At 43.6% G+C, this 23154-nt stretch overlaps 1 protein-coding gene across 2 annotated transcripts in view; it reads left to right on the top strand.

Moving 5' to 3' along the window:
* The window catches only part of capn5a (calpain 5a), a 100211-nt gene that overhangs the window by 7117 nt on the left and 69940 nt on the right, over nucleotides 1–23154 (top strand). The window lies entirely within an intron of this gene.

The raw sequence follows: 23154 nt of genomic DNA, 5'->3' as shown, positions 1-23154 counted from the left end.
CAGATAACATTCTGGGGACCCAAATGCTTAATTCAATAAATATCTGGAATCAAAAATCTAATGATGAATCCATTGTTGATTGTCAGCAAAACCCATCTAGTTCGCTAATGTCTTTTCGGGAAGGAAGCTGCCATCCTTACCCGGTCTGGCCTACATGTGACTCCAGACCCACAGCAATGTGGTTGACTCTTAACAATTAGGGATGGGACAATAAATGCTGCCTGGCCAGTGAAGCCCTCATCCATGAATGAATGAAAAAGAAACTAGTGGTGACTGAAGCTGCTGCCTAGTTGGCAGGGAAGGCCTATACTATGTCGAAAGCCCAGAGCTGTGAGGTCTGGTGTCATGCTGGGAGCGCAGGCCCCTGGACATAGGAACGCTCTTCCTCAGTTAATACAGCCACCCACCCCTCCAAATATTTGTGCCCCGTCCACAACCACACTCTCCACATCACCCCTTCCTACCTCGGCGCCCCCACCCTTTACATACTCGGGTTGTTCAGTATAGTGGTACTATCTGTAGTTACAACTGCGGCCTCCCTATTTGGAGTACAGAGCTAGAGCCTGTTGTATCAAATCATGTTTCTGAAGGGAGTACACATTCACATTACAGGTGGCTCTCCCGTAACGCAATAGTTGCGTTCTTATGTGACCTCACGCTATAGAAAAGCACATTATAGGGAAGTCACCATACCTGTACAGCAGAAAGTTTGTGTTATCCAAACAGCATCCACTATTCATCAATCGTGTTACAGCCAATTCACGTTAACGAAACATGCGTTGTAGCAGAAATACCTTTACATTGACTTCACCCATCGAGTTCTACTCTAGCTTTCGAGCGGTGTAGGTGTATCTTTACGAGATTCCCAAGACACATGTCATGATGCCTGGCCAAATGTAGTTGAACCTATTGCTTCCGTGCATTGAACCTTCTTCTTATCTAAGAACAGTAGATACTCTGTATCATAGTGTATCCTCTAAATCACTGGATAGGCCCAAGGTAAAGGAACTTTGCTGCCAGCAAATTACCTCAAACACTCCTCTGGTGCCACATCCTGGTAGAGATAGTAATTATCACAAGGTTATTTGAGAAGTGGTTATTTGGGAAGATACCAGAGTGTCTGCTTAGCCAATTATCTCAAGAACACAGGACATCTACCCAAGATTGGGGAGGAAGTCTCTCCGTAAAGCAATCATGCTGTTCTCATCTACTTCTTATTCAGCCAGGGAAGGCTCTGCAGTGCTCCATAAAATCCATCCCATAACCCCTTGGGCCGCCTGCATTGGATTCTCATGGCAATCCAACCAGCTTGAGTTTCTATGAGATTTTGGTCAATGCGACCCCCATGCCAACGGCTGCAGAATGCCAGCCTAGTTTGCTCTGGGATGGGCTCACAACCACAACACATTGAGCAAAATAGCAAGAGAACTGTGCAATTTATGGGCCACGCGTGGCGGGAGACCTTCTATCAGTGTTAAACCAATTACTAGCAGCATTCTTGCCATTGTTGACCAGAGTCAAATTAGAGAGACAGAATATTAATAGCTAACCCAGAAGATCTGGTAAATTGGTGTTCACAATCCATAAGGGGTCTATCCAGATTAGGTAGAACTAAACTATTCCCTGTTGGTAGAGAGGTTTAAGGTTATTGGTAAAAGAATCAAAGGTGATGTGAGGAAAGCTTCTTGCAGTTAGGGTCTGCAATGTACAGTCAGAGAGCATGTGAAAGGGTCAATCGAAGCATTCATAAAGGAATTGGGTAAGCACCTGAAGAGAAAATAAAAATCCCAGCGCTACAAGGAAAAAGTACAGAAGTGGAATGGGTTAAATTAGTCTTGCAGAAAACCCATATGTGCATGATGGGCTGAACAGTCTCCTTCTGATCTGAAACTATTTTGTGGTTCCAATCTGTTTACCTTGTCGTTCAGCTGGTGTCACGTATTTGCAGAGTGTTGCATAACCTTTGCAATTTTTTCTATGCAATATCAAATAGTTGACAAGGGCCACAGACAGATTGTAGTTGACATGTTTTGTAATTATGGTCCCTGTGCAACTGTGCCTGGGTTTCCAGTGACCTGAAGGTGGTTCAGTGGTTAGCACTCCGGCGTCACAGTGCCAGGGACCTGGATTCAATTCCAGCCTTAGGTGGCTGCCTTTGTAAAGTTTGCACATTTTCCCTGTGTTTGGAAGGGTTTCCTCCTGCAGTTCAAACATATGGACTGGCCAATGCTAAACTGCTATGTAGCATCCAGGGATATGCAGGCTAGCCATGATAAATGCTTGGGTTACAGGCATAGGTCAGGATGTTCTTCAGAGGTTCAGTGCAGACGTGATGAGCCAAATAGCCTCTTTCCGCATTGTAAGGATTCAATGACCACACATAACAGTGCTATTTATAAATGACCAATGTGGATAGCAATGTTGCAATTCACTTCACATGATTGATTAAAACAAAGTACTGTGGATCAGAAATTGCTGGAGAAACTCAGCAGGTCTGGCAGCATCTGTGGAAAGAAAAACAGTGTTAAAGTTTTGAATCCAGCAATCCTTCATCAGTGCATGGACACGAAATATTTGCTCAGTTTTTCTCTGCTGTCTTTCTCCTGCACTTTCTGATTTTGTTTAACACGATTAAGTGGTTAACACTTCTGCCTCACAGCGCCAGGGACCTGGGTTTGATTCCAACCTCGGGTGACTGTCTGTGTGGAGTTTGCACATTCTCCCTGTGTCTGCGTGGGTTTCCTCCGGGTGCTCCAGTTTCCTCCCACAGTCCAAAGATGTGCGGGTTAGGGTGGATTGGCCAGGCTAAATTGCCTGTTGTGTTCAGGGATGTGCAGGCTAGATGTATTAGCCATGGGAAATGCCAGGTCACAGGGATAGGGTAGGGATATTCGGTCTGATTGGGATTCTATTCAGAAGGTTGGTGTGGATTTGATGGGCTAAGTGGCCTGTTCCCACACTCTAGGGACTCAATGATTTTTTTATGATAAATTACATTTGAAGTATCATAAATGTTAATATTGGCAAGTTACTCTGGACCAACAAAGACCCTCAAAGCCTCCTGACGTAACTTGGGTTTGCAAGATTGAGAATGGAAAGGAGTGCAGAAGATGGACGCCAATGATTTTGGAATAGTGCTTTTGTTTCCTTATTTCCTGGAGGTTTTCTTGCTGATTTATTTGCCAGTCCTTGACTGTGGTTAAGTGGTTAGCCCTCTTGACTCTGAGTCAGAGATTGCAGATTCGATGCCAGAAACATGAGCACAAAAATTACGGCTGATCCTCCAAGTACTCATACTGTGGGAGTGGTGCACAGTCACGTGTCTTTCAGACAAGGCACTAAATTAAGGCCCCATCCACATTGTTGTGAAGATGTTGAGCATTCCACTGCACTGGTTCCAAAAAGAGCAGAGTAGTTCTTCCTGGTTTCCTGGCCAATACTTCTTCCTCGACTGTCATCAGAAAAACAATCTGGCTAGTGTGCTATTTGTAGGCGTTTGCTGTGTGCAAAATTGCAGCTACATTTCCTTCATTGCGACTGCAAAAATACTTAATTGATGTGAAGATCAGCAAAAACTATTGAAACCTTTGTTCTTTCTTTCTGTGATATGATGGTGCTGTTAAATCCCAGTGTTGATGTGAAATGAAGGAACAGACTGTTAAACTGCTACCGTGGCAGTGCTATTCTGCAGTGTATTTGCCGTCCAGCTTCCACAAGATACTATTCAACCAAGTGATAACTTTCACATCCTGCACCATACACCGTGCCTGTCACCCTCTTATAGGCCTGAGGACAAGGAATGATATGACTAACATTTGTGCCTGTTTCAATAAGCCAGGTTAAGTGAGTGTTTTGTAACTTTAAATAGTCCCTGCAGGCACACAGTTGACTGCCTTCAACTACAGGGGCCCTGAGTTCCAGAATTTGCTTGCTAAAGCTCTCTGCCTCCCTTTTCTTCCTTTTAAGGTGGTCCTTTTAAAAGCCTACCTTTTTGGTCAGCTATTCAATATGCCCTTATGTCATTTGCAGCCAGACATTGTTCGAAAAAACTCTTCTGAAGCAAGCCAAGATATTTTGCTGTATGAAAGCAGCTATATAAATGTGTGTTAACAAGGTGTAGAGCTGGAGGAACACAGCAGGCCCAGCAGCCTCAGAGGAGCAGGAAAGCTGATGTTTCAGGTTAAATACATGGCAAAGGTCCCTCTACACTATGCCCATCAAACAGTCACAGGACAGTGACAAAACAGTATGAGGTACAGAGTATAACAAGGTGTGGAGCTGGGTGAACACGGCAGGCCCAGCAGCCTCAGAGGAGCAGGAAAGCTGACGTTTCAGGCCTACACCGTGTTGTTGTAGTTTTCATTTCTCTGAAGTGGCTCTGGCAGATTGTAGAGCAGGCTTGGGGAACTCTGAAACCCCTTCCTACCCCTGCCCTGAAAGTAATTACTGTTTATTACGTGGCTGGTACCTCACAAATATGGCTGTTCTCCATTTCTTACTCAGAAAATTAAGCCCAAATGCTCTCGTGTTCAACATTCAGTGCACATTTTCAAGCATTGCCCAGAAGCTAGGATGGCACAGTGATTAACTGTGATGATATAAAAATGGGTGGAAAAGTGACTTGTGAAGTGGACTTAGGAAGACGTAAAGGAATACATATAAGTTAATTCATTGGACGGAGATCTGATAAATGGAGTACAATGAGAGATGTCCAGCAGCAGTTTGAAGGGCCGTGCCTGGAATACACAATGAAGATTTTCCGTGAGAATGGAAATCTAGGAGGTATCTAGAAACTGACAGACAAAACAGCTGCAGTTCATTGTAAAATTCAAAAGAGTCAGAAAATGTACTTAAGTTCAGAGCACAATTCTTCAATCTGGAACCAGACTGTAGCAGAGGCTACAGCTCCGCACTATGTTATCTCTGACTCTAGCATCTGCAGTTCTTACTGTCTCTCTGTAGCGGAAGCTGAAAAGCCTGCAGAATCAGCATTGCATTCACAGAAAGATCAGGGCTGGACGATAGGTTCAGTCATGTATAAACCTCCTTCTGTGGATCCTTTCTGGGGATGCAGCAGATGTGAGATACCCAAAGTTACTTTCAGATTGGGTTGCTGCAACAGCTTTGAGGTGTAGTTCAGTACAGAATCATGTTTGTGAGGTCCAGAGAAATCCCAGGAGCATTGAAGCCAACATTGGGAACAGACAAGAACCCTGTGAGGAAAGCAGAGAGGCAGCGTGGCTGACACAGGAACAGTAATGGTTTAAACTGTGTCTGTAGGATGTACACCCTTACAACCAAAGGAACACAAAGAGTCGAAGAGAGGAGGTTAAAGGCCAAAAGGGCAAATGATAGCAGCGTTGGCCAATGATGGAGAAGCACACTGAGGGATACCTTCAGGACCAGTTTTGAACCTGCACCTTCTCCAATATAGAGGAGCAAATGACGGCTGATGCTGGAATACTGAAAACAGCAAATGCTACATTTCATAACAGTTCAGGCAACATCTATGGGAAGAAACCAAGCTACGTATCATCTGCCCTTTGTTAAAAAAATCATTCATTGGATGTTAGTGTGGCTGTATAGACCAGCATTTATCATCTGTCCCTATTCCTTAGGGTGGCTCAGTGGTTAGCACTGCTATGGACATGGGTTCAATTCTACCCTTAGACAACTGTCTGTGTGGAATGTGCACATTCGCATGTCCATATGGGTTTGCTCAGGTTTCCTCCCACAGTCCAAAGAGGTACAGGTTAGGTGGATTAGCCATGGGAAATGCAGGGTTAGAGGGGTGGGTCTAGGTGAGATGCTCTTCAGAAGGTTGGTGTGGGCCGAATGGCCTGCTTCTATGCTGTAGGGACCCCACAGTTCTATGATTTGCCTGGAGAGCAATTTGGAGTTATATGTAAGCCAGACCAGGTAAGGACATTAATGAACCTGATGGGGCTTTTCCTAACGGTCTCCATTAAACTCTTATTTCAAGATTTTTACTGAATTCAAATTCCGTCATTTGCTGCAGTAGTCCCCAGAACATTCCCCAGGTCTCTGGATTAATAGGTTAATGATAATATCACAAGGTCATTGCCACTTTAAGCCGTTTTGGATATTGGTTTCCCTAGACCTATGTAGCCTTCCCTACAGGATTGGCTTGTTATTGTCTACTTTCCATCTCATTTGTAATATTAATACCTGAGACCAATATTAGGAATTAGGAATTGCTATCAAACAGGAATACTATGTCAAGTTGTTTGGAACCTTGCTCAGTTTGAGGCGGAAGTTACTGGCATGGTGATTCGTTCTGTTCACTCATTTAGGAGTTAATTATCTGTTGTGCAACAGATGCACTAAAATATTCTGCATTGATAGAGACCACTTGACAACATCAGCTATGGCTCAGCGGTTAGCCCCCTCACCCCCTGAGCCTGATTGTTGATGAAAGTTCATGTCCCGCTCCAGATATCCGAGATAAAAATCTAGCAGATGTGTCACAATAAGGTGCTCTCTTACAAATGAGACTTTAAACCAATGTCCCAGCCACTCTCTCAGGTGTAAAACACCACCTTTTTAAAAATTCTGCCTTTTATTTTTACTATATTTCAAAGAAGTGCAGTAGTTACCTCTGGTGTCCTGGACAATATCTGCCCCTAAATCAATAAGACAAGAAAAATGATCTGGTCCGTACCACATTATTTCTTGCAGAAGCTTGCTATGAATAAATTTGCTGCTGTAAAAGGCAGAATTTCAAAAGTGCAGTGTCTTGCACCTGAAAGGGCCAATGGGCTGTGGTTTAAAGCCATGGGAACTGCAAGGTTACAGGGATAGGGTAGCGGGTGGGGTTTGACTCTGGGTGAGATTCTATTCACAGGGTTGGTGTGGACCTGTAGAGCCAAGTGGCCTGCTACCACACTGTAGGGATTCTATTCTGTGAAAAGTGTCATCCAAAGGAGGCTAAGTTTTAGTTTCCTGTGTTACAACAACTCAAGATTGATTGTGGCAGGTGCTATGTAAATACAGCTATTTTTGTTGATGTTATTTTTAGAAAGTTTCACAGAAAACAATTTTGCAATACAGAAGGAGGCAGGTCAGTCTTGCCTTATCCACATTAGTCCCAAACTCCAGGTTTTTCATGAGTGTCCAGTTACTTCCGAAAATCTTTGTGAAATCTGATTGCCCAACACTGCATTGTGTCAACAATGTTAAGGGTCGGTCAACCATATTGTTAAGGTTAAAAGAAACAAACAGTGGACATTACTTGTTCTCGAATGCTGTTGTGGCACAGTGGTAGTGTCCCTGTCTCAGAGCCAGGAAACCTAGGTTCACATCCCATCTACTTTGGAGGTTTGTAATAACATTAGGTTGGTGAGGAAAATAGCCACAATGTGAAAGAGATTAGCTGTGATGCTGGATATAGAGGAGAGCAGTGAGCCTGAGCAAAACTCTCTCCACAAAGTAAAACTGTGTGCCTTGGATTGTACTCACAAAGAGCTCACTGTATGAAAACAAATCTCTCCCTGGCCCTTTGCTTGCTCTTTTGTACATAGCCACTGCTAATATCATTGAATCCTGTGGAAGATTGAAGTTAAAACACAAAATTCTGGTAACACTCAGTATCAGGCGATATCTGTAGAGAACACAGCATCAACATTTCAGGTCAAAATGACACTTCAGTTGAAAATTTCTGATCAACTCTTGTTTCTTTTCACAGATCTTGTCTGACCTGCTGAGTATTTCCAACGTTTTGTGTACAGATCTCTTACATCAATAGCATTTTGATTTTGAACAGAAGAGTGATCTTGCCATCTCTATGTCTCTTGTATAACTTCAAAATGACTGTTCACATTCTGGCAGTTTTTAATTTCCAATTAAATTCATTCAAAATGGAGTTGATGTTTTTGTAAATACAGAAACCTAATTGTGCACGGCAAGTTCCCCAAAACAGCAAATGGACAGTTGATCTAATTTTTGGGGACTGACAATTGAGAAACAAATGTCTCTGATCGTGTTTTTGGGATCCTTAAGGGGGAGGGGGAGCAGCCCCAAGTCGTGGTCCACATTGGCACCAATGACATAGGTAGGAAGAGAGATGGGGATTTAAGGCAGAAATTCAGGGAGCTAGGATGGAAGCTTAGAGCTAGGACGAACAGAGTTGTTGTCTCTGGTTTGTTGCCCGTGCCACGTGCTAGTGAGGCGAGGAATAGGGAGAGAGAGGAGTTGAACACGTGGCTACAGGGATGGTGGAGGAGGGAGAGTTTTGGATTCTTGGATAATTGGGGCTCTTTCTGGGGTAGGTGGGACCTCTACAAGCAAGATGGTCTTCACCTGAACCAGAGGGGTACCGACATCCTGGGGGGGAAATTTGCTAAGGCTTTTCGGGTGGGTTTAAACTGATTCAGCAGGGGGATGGGCTCCAAAATTGTAGTTTGACGATAGAAAAGGTTGAGAGTAGGGTGGTCCAAAATAAAGTTTCAGGGAAGCAAGATGGCACTGGCAAGCAAGAAGTTGGTTTGAAGTGTGTCTACTTCAATGTCAGGAGCGTCCGGAATAAGGTGGGTGAACTTGCAGCATGGGTTAGTACCTGGGACTTCGATGTTGTGGCCATTTCGGAGACATGGATAGAGCAGGGACTGGAATGGTTGTTGCAGGTTCCGGGATTTAGATGTTTCAGTAAGAACAGAGAAGATGGTAAAAGGGGCGGAGGTGTGGCATTCTTGGTCAAGAACAGTATTACAGTTGCAGAAAGGATGTTTGGGGACTCGTCAACGGAGGTAGTATGGGCTGAGGTTAGAAACAGGAAAGGAGAGGTCACCCTGTTGGGAGTTTTCTATAGGCTTCCGAATAGTTCCAGAGATGTAGAGGAAAGGATAGCAAAGATGATTCTTGATAGGAGTGAGAGAGACAGGGTAGTTGTCATGGGGGACTTCAACTTTCCAAATATTGACTGGGAACACTATAGTTCGAGTACTATAGATGGGTCAGTTTTTGTCCAGTGTGTGCAGGAGGGCTTCCCGACACAGTATGTAGACAGGCCAACAAGGGGCGAAGCCACATTAGATTTGGTACTGGGTAATGAGCCTGGCCAGGTGTTAGATTTGGAAGTAGGTGAGCACTTTGGTGATAGCGATCACAATTCTGTTATGTTTACTTTAGTGATGGAAAGGGATAGGTGTATACCACTGGGCAAGAGTTATAGCTGGGGAAAAGGCAATTACGATGAGATTAGGCAAGATTTAGGGAGCATAGAATGGGGAAGAAAACTGCAGGGGATGGGCACATTAGAAATGTGGAGCTTATTCAAGGAAAAGCTCCTGTGTGTCCTAGATAAGTATGTACCTGTCAGGCAGGGAGGAAGCTGTAGAGTGTGGGAGCCGTGGTTTACAAAGGAGGTGGAATCTCTGGTCAAGAGGAAGAAGAAGGCTTGTGGTAGGATGAGATGTGAAGGCTCAGTTAGGGCGCTTGAGGGTTACAAGGTAGCCAGGAAAGACCTAAAGAGAGAGCTCAGAAGAGCCAGGAGGAGACATGAGAAGTTGTTGGCGGATAGGATCAGGGTAAACCCTAAGGCTTTCTATAGGTATTTAAAGTATAAAAGAATGAAGAAAGTAAGATTAGGGCCAATCAAGGATAGTAGTGGTAAGTTGCGTGTGGAGTCAGATGAGACAGGGGAAGCGCTAAATGAATATTTTTCAACAGTATTCACTCTAGAAAATGACAATGTTGTCGAGGAGAATACTGAGATACAGGCTACTAGACTAGAGATAATGGGAACTGCAGATGCTGGAGAATCCAAGATAATAAAATGTGAGGCTGGATGAACACAGCAGGCCAAGCAGCATCTCAGGAGCACAAAAGCTAGACTAGGTGGGATTGAGGTTCACAAGGAAGAGGTATTAGAAATCCTTCAGAGGGTGAAGATAGATAAGTCCCCTGGGCCGGATGGGATTTATCCTCGGATCCTCTGGGAAGCCAGGGAGGAGATTGCCGAGCCTTTGGCATTGATCTTTAACTTGTCATTGTCTACAGGAATAGTGCCAGATGACTGAAGGATAGCAAATGTGGTTCCCCTGTTCAAGAAGGGGAGTAGAGACAACCCTGGTAATTATAGACCAGAGAGCCTTACCTCAGTTGTTGGTAAAGTGTTGGAAAAGGTTATACGGGATAGGATTTATAATCATCTAGAAAAGAATAAATTGATTAGGGATAGTCAGCACGGTTTTGTGAAGGGAAGGCCGTGCCTCACAAACCTTATTGAGTTCTTTGAGAAGGTGACCAAACAGGTAGATGAGAGTAAACCGGTTGATGTGGTGTATAAGGATTTCAGCAAGGCGTTCGATAAGGTTCCCCACAATAGGCTATTGTACAAAATGCGGAGGAATGGAATTGTGGGAGATATAGCAGTTTGGATTGGAAATTGGCTTGCTGAAAGAAGACAGAGGGTGGTAGATGATAGGAAATGTTCATCCTGGAGACCAGTTACTAGTGGTGTACCGCAAGGGTCGGTGTTGGGTCTACTGCTGTTTGTCATTTTTATAAGTGACCTGGATGAGGGCGTAGAAGGATGAGTTAGTAAATTTGCAGACGACACTAAGGTCGGTGGAGTTGTGGATAGTGACGAAGGATGCTGTAGGTTAGAGAGAGACATAGATAAGCTGCAGAGCTGGGCTGAGAGGTGGCAAATGGAGTTTAATGCAGACAAGTGTGAGGTGATGCACTTTGGTAGGAGTAACCAGAAGGCAAAGTACTGGGCTAATGGTAAGATTCTTGGTAGTGTAGATGAGCAGAGAGATCTCGGTGTCCATGTACACAGATCCTTGAAAGTTGCCACCCAGGTTGACAGGACTGTTAAGAAGGCATACAGTGTTTTAGCTTTAATTAATAGAGAGATCAAGTTCCGGAACTGTGAGGTTATGGTGAAGCTGTACAAAACTCTGGTGCGGCCGCACTTGGAGTATTGCGTACAGTTCTGGTCACCGCATTATAAGAAGGATGTGGAAGCTTTGGAAAGGGTGCAGAGGAGATTTACTAGGATGTTGCCTGGTATGGAGGGAAGGTCTTACGAGGAAAGGCTGAGGGACTTGAGGCTGTTTTCATTAGAGAGAAGAAGGTTGAGAGGTGACTTAATTGAGACATATAAGATAATCATAGGGTTAGATAGGGTGGATAGGAGAGCCTTTTTCCTAGGATGGTGACGGCGAGCACGAGGGGGCATAGCTTTAACTTGAGGGGTGAAAGATATAGGACAGATGTCAGAGGTAGTTTCTTTACTCAGAAAGTAGTAAGGGAATGGAACGCTTTGCCTGCAACGGTAGTAGATTCGCCAACTTTAGGTACATTTAAGCCGTCATTGGACAAGCATATGGACATACATGGAATAGTGTAGGTTAGATGGGCTTGAGATTGGTATGACAGGTTGGCACAACATCGAGGGCCGAAGGGCCTGTACTGCGCTGTAATGTTCTATGTTTTATGTTCTAAATGTGGCTGGAACACAAAACATCTTGCTGTGAAAAATAGTAATGTCTACTTTGTGTAACAGATTTGACATTGGCTTAAGAAACTCTATAAATGACAGCTTTTCAGGCATTGTAGCACTCCCTCAGTAACGCCTGAAGTGTTTTTGTTAATGACTATATGGTTTAGTTTTGTTACATTTCTCATGAAAGATTTTTTTTAAAAAAACACATTAAATCAGATGTGTCCATTGCTGGCAATTTCAGTGTTGAAAATAGGAGCAGGAGTAGGCCATTCAGCCTTTCAAGCCTGCTTTACCATTAAATATGACCCAATTCTGTAGCTTGTTCCTGCTATATCCCTCATGCCCTTTGATCCTGTTCACCCTCAGAACTATTACTCGCTCTTTAGTAGAAACCTTCCATGTTTTGGCCTCAACTACTTTCTGTGACGGAGAATTCCACAGGCTCACTACTCTCTGGGCAAAGAAATGTCCCCTCCTCTCAGAATTTATGCCCATCCCCAATTGTCCTTGAATGGAGAGTCTTTGTAAGGCAATCTCAGAGCTAACCACATTGTGTGGGTCTGGAGTCACATGTAGGCCAGATCAGGTAAGAATGCCAAATTTCCTTCTCTAAAGGACGTTAATGAACCTTATAGAGTTTTTAACAATGTTTGATGGTAACTTTGACATCTATGATCATCGATACTAGCTTTTACATCCCAGATGTGTTTAAATGTTACCATCTTCCATGGTGGGATTTGAACTCCTGTCCCCACAGCATTAGCCTGAGCCTCTGCATTGCTATGTATAATAAGAAAACAGAATGCTGGATTACTAGTCCAGTTACCACACTGCCACTGTGCCATGAACATGATAGTTATTTATTCAAATATGGATGCTTCCTTGTTTTGCAGACTAAGTGCTGTTGGCTTTCAGTGAATGACACAGCTCGATCCCAAGTTCAAACCTTGCCTCACACTGAGTGAGTTGGACTCTGCTTTAGTAGGGATAGAGGGTGTAAATAACAAACATTACTTTCTTAGTTAGGGTAATCAATTGGAATGCCTACTTCTGATACTTGTTCAGTAATTCAAGAGGGAGGTGTGTCTGTGAGGAATGAGGGTTGGATTGTTTGCTGGTTATCTGCACTAAAACCTCAACAGCGTGGTCAATACGACATAGAATTATGAGGGGTGGAGAGATTTGATCCCAGCCAATGTGACTGTCGCTGGATGGGTCAGCATTTATTGTCCGTCTCTTACTGCTCCTTGAGAAGGTGGTGGGGGTGAGCTGCCTTCTTGAACCGTTGCATTCCACGTGCTACATACAGACCCACAATGCTGTTAAGGAAGGAGTCGCAGGATTTTGACCAGTGACACTGAAAGAACAGCAATTAAAGTTCCCAGTTTAGATGGTGAGTGGCTTGGAGATGGAGTTGTTCCTGCAAAACTGTAGTCCTTGCCCAATTTGTGCTGGAGGCTGCGAGTCTGCAATGTGCATCCAAATTGGTCATTCATTTCCAGATTAAAACAACCCTTCCTGCAAAGATTTCAAAATGTTCATATGCATTGACAAACTTTGTCCTTCAGGCTTTATTCTGCTTTTAGCCAATTGCTTAATTGGAGCATTGAATCGGCGTCATGCTGTGGTGAGGGAATGTCTTCCAATTAACAAATTGATGTATCATTACACAATGTTAAAGCAAAAAACTAACCAGGTAACCAGCCCCCTGTTAACATCAAAGTATATCCTGAATAAAGTCTTGTCTCAGAATATCTAACTTTTAATTTGAATCCAAAAAAATACTTTTATGCATTCCTGTAATTAAAGAATCCTATTCTTTAATTTTGAGAGGCAGTGAAGCATTTTCGACTCGTCTCTGAGGTAATTTTCCAATGAAAGTATCTATTTTAATGCAGGAAGTCAGGAAATTGAAGGAATCAATGGCATTTTATGAGGATAAGAGAGTATATCAAGGGCTTTTTAATTTAAGCAGATGGACTGCTGAAAGCTTTGATTTGTTTTAATTACAGCGTGCAGTGACCTGCTCCCCCTTTAGGAGTTGGTTAGATCAGTTGGGGACAGCTGATTTGCGATACAGAATAGCACCAACATAATGATTTATTTTGCATGTTATCATGAAGGACCGTCCTTCACAATCTCTTCCCTCATGAGGCATGCTGACCCTTGAGTTAAAGTGCCACCAATCATCTCTCTGTAATGAGAGAGCACACCTATGGTCTAGTAAGACTATAGTGATTTTTACCTTTAGTGCCCACTTTTCAGGGCGATGTGCAGCTGTAGTTTTGTAAAGTTTCTCATTTTTGTAGCCCCCATCTGTAGTGACCAGATGGATTTGTTACTGTTATTGTGTTGTTGTTGTTTGGCACTTGCTGTGTGCAAACTGAGTTTCCAAACAGTGACCTCAGAGGAAGTGTTTCATTGGGATTGTACTCGTTTGAGGGGAGATCTAATAGAAACTTACAAGATAATGTCTGGTTTAGAAGGGGTGGACGCTGGGCAGTTGTTTCCGTTAGGCAGGGAGACTAGGACCCGTGGGCACAGCCTTAAAATTAGAGGGGTAAATTTAAAACGGAAATGAGACGACATTTCTTCAGCCAGAGAGTGGTGGGCTTGTGGAATTCATTGCCACGGAGTGCAGTGGAGGCCGGGACGTTGGATGCCTTCAAGGCAGAGATCGACAGATTCTTGATCTCAAAAGGAATCAAGGGCTACGGTGGGGTGGGGGGGGGGAGAGTGCAGGGAAGTGGTGTTGAAATGCCCATCAGCCATGATTTAAATGGCGGAGTGGACTCGATGGGCCGAATGGCCTTACTTCAACTCCTATGTCTTATGGTCTTATGGTCTAAGACCTGTTTTGCTGGGAATGGCTTGAAGTCATGAAGGCATGAGGTAAATTCAAATCTTTCTTTTGTATGTGATGCTTCAAATGCAATGAAGTAAGTGACATCCCATTGCGATTGTGAAGCTGCACTATTCAATGTCAAATAAACTGCAAATGTAAGACCGGACAATCCCAACAAATAGCAAAATAGCCTTTGCAGGAACTTGCCTTGGAGCATCCAGCTTCCTTAACATAGGAAGTCTAGGGGAGGTGATAGCCTAGTGGTATTATTGCTGGAATGTTAATTCAGGGACTTAGGTTAATAAACGTTTGTACAGCCAGCAACGCCCTCATTCCATGAAGAAATTAAAAAAAACTTTTCAGTAAATCTCCAAACTGTTTTATAAGCAGTTCCTAATGCAAACTTCCATGGATTACAGTCCAAATGGATATTAAACACTTGTACTTATCTAACATCTAACATCTAACATTTCAGGCTTGAAGATTTCTTTCCATTTCTAATCCAGTGCAACCCTGGTAGATTAATAAACTCGCTTGGGTCGCTTTCCTTTCTTGAAGTTGCAAAGCCTAGGGTTTACCTGAGCCCCTACCCCTGAAATGCATGGCAATTGCTCTCTGACCTTACAGACAACAATAGATCTTTAGAGGGCTTGACAGGAAGGTTGATACCCCTACTTGGGATGGGGGGGTTGGTGGAGAGACTAGGACGAGAGGCCACCATTGTAGAATGAGAAGCCTACATGTTTAAGAAGGGATAATGAGGAATTTCTAATCTCGGAGGGTAGTGAATCCATGGAATTCTTTACAACAAAGGGCTGTTGAAACTGGATCATTCAATTTTTTTTATCTTGACGTGACTTAGTGTCTCTTGTTTTATAATCATAGAATCCCTACAGCGTGGAAGCAGGCCATTCACTCCATCAGGTCCACACTGACCTTCCAAAGAACATCTCCACCCATACCCACCGAATGCCTGTAACCCTGCATTTCCCCTGGCTTACTCACCTAGCCTGTACATCCCTGGACACTATGGGGCAATTGCTCATGGCCAATCCATCTAACCTGCACATCTTTGGACTGTGGGAGGAAACCAGAGCGCCCAGAGGAAACCCCGCACAGACACAGGGAGAATGTGCAAATTCCGCTCTGACAGCCACCTAAGGGTGGAACCGAACCCAAGTCCCTGGCACTGTGAGGCAGCAGTGCTAACCACCTGTACACTGTGCCACTTTGAAAAGAGCTGGGATATTTTATTCCATTGAAGGCGCCATATATAAATGTGCAAACATAAGAAAATATGAATTAGGCACAGATGTAGGTAATTTGGCTCTTAAAGTCTGCTCCACTACTCAATAAAATCATGGATAATCCGGTAAATCTGTTTATTTTCTGATTTGAACACTCCCATCTGTCAAAAGTTTGGCACTTTTTTTTATTAAGCAGACACAGCTTTGATTCTCTTTCTACCTGCTAGATTATAAGCAAATTCTCTACAAACAAGAGCAAAAGAAGAGTTAGAAATGATGGTTATGAGAGCTAACTAAGAGTTAGTGTTGATTAGAAGGGGATCTTTTGCCCTAGAAACAGATATCAAACTGGCAGGGGTCTTCATCATTGCTAAAATAATTTCAGTAAAATTTCATGAAATACTTAATCCAATGGTTGTTTCTGAATCAGCTTTTATGGGAAGTAATGTACTGCGCTGTTAATTGCTGGCTATGTCTTCCTGCCTCTGTATAATTTACTAGCTTGTAATAGGCTTGAGTTCACATGTTAAGATCCGACAATGTAGCATTTTGTGCCATTGAAGTGGTCAGGATAAGTATAGCAGACATCCCACGCATCTACATTATTGCAGGATGGAATTTTGGTACGTTGTTGGAAGTTAAAACAAGTCAGCTTGTGTATGCTTGCTAGTTTTAATTCATGGGAGTTGGAGGTGTGTTGACACTTCGGTCACTGCATCTCTTGGGTCATTGTGGGGGGCTGCCTTGTCTCTGAGTCAGAAGATTGTGGGTCCACGTGACCAAGGTCAGGTTCTGATCTAGATTGACAATCCAGTGCAAGTAACTGAGGGAGAGCTGCACGTGCCTTCTTGCAGCTGAGACATAAAACCAAGGCTGCAGTTGCCCTCCAGAGGTAGTAAGAGGTCCTGTATAGCACTGTTTCAGTGGCAAGCGGGGGACAACTCACTGGTGATCTGCATAGTATTTATGCCTCAATCATCTCCAATAAAACGCACATTATATTGTCATTGTAGGAGGCAGGCAGGAAACTGAAGGTGAGACAACAACCAAATCAGGCAGAAGCTTATTGAATGACAGAATAGACTCAAAGGGCTGAATGGACCACTTCTGCTCTTGTGTTCCTATAAATTGTTTCTGGGAACTTCCACAAATTGACCGTACTGCACTTTAAACATCTCTTTAAATTTCTTTCTTCCTTAAAAACACGCACCCTCTGCCGTCCCTCCACAGCACGTCTGCCATATTTTCCCATTCCTTCCAGCACCTAACTGATTGACTGTCCACTTCCTGTGACAAGTCAATCAAATGTGAATGTTGTGACAGAGGGAGCCTCAGTTTAACATCTCACCTTAAAGAACAGAGACACGAACGACTCCCTCAATGCTAGACAAGAGGCACCAGGCTGAAGTGTGGGCTCAGATCTCGCAGGTGGGACTCGAACTCTGGATTCAGGGGTGGAAGTGTGACCGGCAAATTGTCACTTTGTCCTGGCTTAGCCCAGTGATGTCTTTCCTTATAAGTCACGGAGCATGGTCAGAGAAAACCATGAAACAACTAAAGGCCTTGCAGCATCAGCTATTCAGTTGTGGATGATTTCCATCATGCAAAATCGTCAGCAAAGGCTACCTTTGACTGCATTTCATTTGTTGCAAAGCTTAACCTTTTCTGCATTAAAGATCATCTTCATTATTATGGACCACTTTGTACCCAGAAGCACATCACAAGATAAGCTCCACCCTTCAGGGTACAAAGGACTGATTCTAGGAGGAGGTGGCAAGTCTCCAAGAGTTATGTAGAATATCTTAACCAGTGCTTCAATTATTATTAATGGTGTTAACAGCATGGTGCTAACTAATTAGCACATCTAATGTTTATCGGGGTTGGGTCTCTCTTCTGCTAAAGTTGTGTGGGCATCTTTCCTCATTTGGTATCAATAACTTGTTCATTCGTAGGATGTGGATGTCGCTAGCTGGCCAGCATGCGATATGAGCTTCATTGCCCGGGCCAGTCTTTATTACACGTCCCTAGTTGCCCTTGAGAAGGTGGGAGTGAGCTGCCTTTTTGAACCACTGCAGTCCCATGTGGTGTAGATTGACCCAGCGATAGTGAGGGAACGGCAATGTATTTCCAAATCAGGATGGTGTGGGGCCTTGCAGGGGAACTTGTAGCAGGTGGTGTTCCCATGTATCCGCTGCCCTGTCCTTCTAGATGGAAGAGGTCATGGGTTTGGAAGGTGCTGCCTGAGGAGCCTTGAACCACTGCAGTGTTTGTATCAGTGTACCAACAATGCTGTTAGGGAAGGAGTTCGAGAATTTTGATCCAGTGACACTGAAAGAACAGTGACTTAGTTCCAGGTCAGGTGGTGTATGGCTTGGTAGGGAGCTTTTGGTGAATCCTTCTGGAGTTAAAGGACTTAAAGAGATAACATTTGTGATTGTGTAATAATCAATACAGAAATAAGCCACTTAATTCATCCTGCTGGTACTACTTCTCTGTTCCATTAATCCATTTCCCTGTCCCCTTCTCCCTATGGGCCCATGAATTTGATTTATTTATCCAATTCTCTTTTGAAAGTTGCCTCTGAATCTATATCTGTCACCCTTACTGACAGTACACTCCTCATCACAATGTGATTACTGCTCTTATCTTGGAATAAAATGTTCCATCTCTGCTTGAACACATGAGGCTTAACTAGTATTGAATAAAAGTTTGACATAGCTTCCTGATTGTTGGTTCTTGAGGCATCTGTGAAATGTAGAAACTAAGTGCAGGAGTAGACCATTTAGCCCTTCGAACCTGCTCCAGCACAATCATGGCTGATCATCCAACACAAAACCCTATTCCTGTTTTCTCCCAGTACCCTTTGACCCCTTCTGCCTGCCATAAGAGGTACATCTACCCCCTTCCTGAAAACATTCAACCTTTAGAGTGCAAACAGAGCCCAGGACTTTGTGCTCCTGAGATGCTGCTTGGCCTGCTGTGTTCATCCAGCCTCACATTTTATTATCTTGGAATCTCCAGCATCTGCAGTTCCCATTATCTCTGATACTATTTTAACCTCACTGCGAAGCCTCTTCCAGGGGTGCCTAACCTGAAGAAGTTACCCTCCTCCCTCCGGACCAACCTCAGGGAATCTCTCTCCCATTGCAACTCTCTTGTAATATCTTCTTTACTCTCCATCTTCGGTCCGCCTCCCCCTCTCTCCCTATTTATTCCAGTTCCCTCCCCCCATCCCCCTCTCTGATGAAGGGTCTAGGCCCGAAACGTCAGCTTTTGTGCTCCTGAGATGCTGCTTGGCCTGCTGTGTTCATCCAGCCTCACATTTTATTATCCAGGACTTTGTAGATGTTTTTGGCAGCAACGTCAATCTGAACAGCAGCGTTCAAAGTCTTGAGTGCAAGTTGGAGGTGATGGCCTAGTGGTATTATTGATGGACTGCTAATCCAGAAACCTGGATAATGTTCCAGGTTATGAAACCTGCCAGGGCAGCTGGTAAAATCTGAATTCAATAAAAATATGGAATGAAGACGGCCATGGAACCTGTTGCTGATGGTCGGTGAAATTTCATCTGGTCACTAGTGTTCTTCAGGGAAGGGAATCTGCTATCCTTATCTGGCCTGGCCTAGGTGTGACTCCAGACCTACAGCAATGTGTTTGACTCTAAATTGCCCTCTGGGCAATTAGGGATGGGTAGCCTTCCCAGTTCCTGAATGACATGGACGTTGGCAAAAACAATATATGTGAATCACATGAGATGGCCAGTGAGGACCTTCATAAAGTTGTCACAAAATGATCCAATTTTTCAACTAAGTATTGAATGGTAAATTGAAACTCTTACTCATAAACAGAGAGAGAGAGAGAGAGAGAGAGAGAGACCTATTTACATGGATTATGAAGATAGAAACAAGACTAGTCCATTCAGCCCCTTGAGCCTGCTCACAATTCAATAAGATCATGACTGATCTGTGGTTTAACCCCATGTGGCTGCCTTGGGCCCATATCCCTTGATACTCTTGTTTAATTAAAAAAAGGTCTATCTCTGATTTCAATCTAACAAGTGAATTAACATTGACTGCCATTTGAGGAAGGCAGCTCCAAATCTTATTAAGCATTGAAGTGCTTTCTAACATCTGTCTTGAATAGACTGGCCTAATTCTTAGACCCCTGGTTCTACAATCTTCAAACAGTGGAAATAGTTTGTTTTTATCAATGCTGACTTTCCCTGTTGATATCCTGAAGATCTCACTTAGATCACCTTTAGGCTTTTATTCTTGAGAATTTAAAAAGCTAATCTGTCTATTCTCTCCTTATAGCCTAACTGCTGAAGTCCAGGTACTATCCCTGGAAATCTGCATTGACTAGGGCCAACCATCCTTCCTACGGTGTGATGCCCAGATCTGCTTACAGTGCTCGAAATGGGGTCTGACTAGGGTTTTGTATAACTGCAGCATATTATCTGCATCTGAGATAGTAGAAACGGCAGATGCTTGAGAATCTGAGATAACAAGGTGTAGAGCCGGATGAACACAGCAGGTCAAGCAGCATCATAGGAGCAGGAGAGCTGACAAGAAACATCAGTTTTCCTGCTCCTATGATGCTGGTTGGCCTGCTGTGTTCATCCAGCTCTACACCTTGTTAGCTCATATTATCTGCATCCCTAAAAGCCAGCCCTTTAGAAATGAAGGCCGGCTTTCCATTGGCCTTCTTGACTGTTTTCTGTAGCCATTTGTGGCATTTTTAAGACCTATGCACCTGAACCCCCAAATCCCATTGGACATCCACCGTATTTAACTTTGTATCTACTAAAAAATACCCTGGTCCATCCTTTTTCATTCTGAAATAGGTAACCTCACACTTGCTTATGTTAAAACCCATCTGCCTCAACCCTGTTCATTCACCTAATCTGCCAATATCCAGTAGGAATTTTATGCTGTTGTCGACATTGCAGTGCAGTTCTGTGTCAACAGCAAAGTTGGCCATTTGACTTTTTATACCAGTATCCAAGTCGTTAATAACTGAAGCCCCAACACAGATCCCTGTGGAATACCACTAGCCACAGACTGCCAATTTGAGTAGTCACCTAGTATTTCAACTCTGTTTCCTGCCACTCGACCAATTTCCTAGTCATGTCGGTAAATTGCCCTCACTTCATATGCTTTCACCTGAGCTAACAGTCTCATGTATAGGCCTTAATCAAGAGCTTCTTGGAAAAAACGTAAAAAACAACATTCATTGACTTAACTCTTCAAAAAATCTCTGTGCAGATTGTCGGGCATGACTTAATCTGCATGAATCTGTGCTGTCTCTGATTAACTGAATTTTTTAGAGGAGGTCGGTTACCATGTCTTCATAGAAAGCCCCCAGTGTGGAAGCAGGCCATTCAGCCCAGACCAACCCTCCAAACAGCATCCCACTCAGGCCTACCTCACCCGTGCATTTCCCATGGCTAACCCACCTACAGCCTGTGCATTATGGACAATTTAGCATGTCCAATCCTCCCTAGCGTGCACATCTTTGGAACAAAAAAAACAGAAGTTACTGGAAAATCTCAGCTGGTCTGGCAGCATATGTAAAGAAAAGAATCAAAGTTAACGTTTCGGGGCTGGTGACCCTTCCTCAGGCTAACCAGCCTGGTTTTCCTCTGTCATACTTCTTAAAGAGCAAATGACATGAGCGAGTATCCAATTCAAAGGAACAGGTTCTGAACAAAGACAAAGTTGCTGGAAAAGCTCAGCAGGTCTGGCAGCATCCATGAAGGAGAAAACAGAGTTATTGTTTCGTGATCCTTCCTCAGAACCTTTTGTTCCTGATTGACATCATCTGCAGTTCTTTTTGGTTTTTATTTTGAACAGCAACTGAATCCTGCAAGCTCTGAAAGATTATGTAATTGTGCTCTCTGATCTTCTTTAACACCCATGGATGAAAACCATCAGCATTTCATGTTAGAGATAACAAGGTGTGGAGCTGGATGAACACAGCAGGCCAAGCAGCATCAGAGGAGCAGGAAAGCTGATGTTTTGGGCCTGGACCCTTCATCCTTATCTCATTGGTATGTAGCCTCCCATTCTCCCACTCCTCGGACAGCAGGTGATAATACCGGTCCAAGCTTCAGCTTGTCACTTCCTCGTTCATATCTCCAATATTGACACCAGGCAGCCATGTCTCAGGGCGCACTCCATGGGCAGTAGCTGGACCCTCACCTACCCTCCTGTTCACTGACGTTGGCATCAGGCACCAACCAACCTCACTGTATTCTCATATCACACCTTACAATGGGCTTTAGCACTTCAGTGTCATGTTTCACATGCTAGCTAATTAGTTGCATTTGTATTTCAGTCAAACATCTATTGCAAAACATAGGAAATAGGAGCAGGAGGAGGCCATTCAGCCCTTCAAGCCTGCTCCACCATTCAATATGGTCACGGCTGATCATCCACCTCAGTCCTGTGTTCCCGCTTTCTCCCCATTCACTTTAGCCCCAAGAACTGTATATAACTCCTAAATAAAACAAATGAAAGAACTGTGGATGCAAAAACAGCAATTCCTGGAAAAACTCAGCAGCATCTGTGGAGAGAAATCAGAATTAATGTTCCCAAAACTGAAGAAGGGTCTCCGGACCCAAAATATTGACTCTGATTTCTCTCCACAGATGCTGACAGACCTACTGAGATTATCCAGCAATTTCTGTTTTTGGATCTGTACAAGGACCTATGTTTAGGCCTACATACGCTTTACAAATTTTTTTTGGGGGGAGGGGGGGAAGGAGTGAGCATTTGGTCAGCTTGCATCAAATTCCTGAGGTGATATGTTTTCAGTTTGTAGGTTATTGAGAAATCTGCAGGATTTTGAGGATATAGTGATAATATGAGTGTCACATGATTATGTGGAGAGAATTGGAAAAGAGCAGAAGATGTGCAAGAGAGTTGAGATAACAAAGTGTGAAGCTGGATGAACACAACAGGCCAAGTAGCATCTCAGGAGCACAAAAGCTGAAAGTTGATTAAGGGTCTAGGCCTGAAACGTCAGCTTTTGTGCTCCTGAGATGCTGCTTGGCCTGCTGTGTTCATCCAGCTTCACACTTTGTTACCTCGGATTCTCCAGCGTCTGCAGTTACATTATCTCAACTCTCTTGAGATAACAGGATGTGTTGATTCAGCTGAAAATAAAGACCATTGGCAAAAGCATGAGGGACTTGAGAAGCTGCAGGTGGGAGAATAATTGGAATTAATCCTCATGTAATATAACAGAACTGACCTGTAACTACTCCCACTCACTGTTACCCCTTAGTATGTGTACCTTTGGCTTACCCTTTGATTTTTTTTAAACATAATTTGGTTTTATTGTTAAGTGCCCCACCTACCTGGGCTCAAATATGTTGATCTTGCAATGATAGGGTCATAGGGTTGTACAGTGTGAAAACAGACTCTTTGCTCCAACTCTTCCATGCTGACTCTTCCTATTCATGCACCTGTCCAGATGCCTTTTAAATATTGTAACTGTACCAGTTTCCACCACTTCCTCTGGCAGCTCATTCCCACCCAAACCACCCTCTACATGAAAAAGTTGCCCCTTAGGTCCATTTTTCAATCTTT

Source organism: Stegostoma tigrinum, chromosome 6 (assembly GCF_030684315.1).
Source record: "Stegostoma tigrinum isolate sSteTig4 chromosome 6, sSteTig4.hap1, whole genome shotgun sequence".
In the NCBI taxonomy this organism is placed as follows: Eukaryota; Metazoa; Chordata; class Chondrichthyes; order Orectolobiformes; family Stegostomatidae; genus Stegostoma; species Stegostoma tigrinum.
The sequence above is the reverse complement of the archived record's forward strand: the minus strand, read 5'-3'. Positions and strand labels throughout refer to the sequence as shown.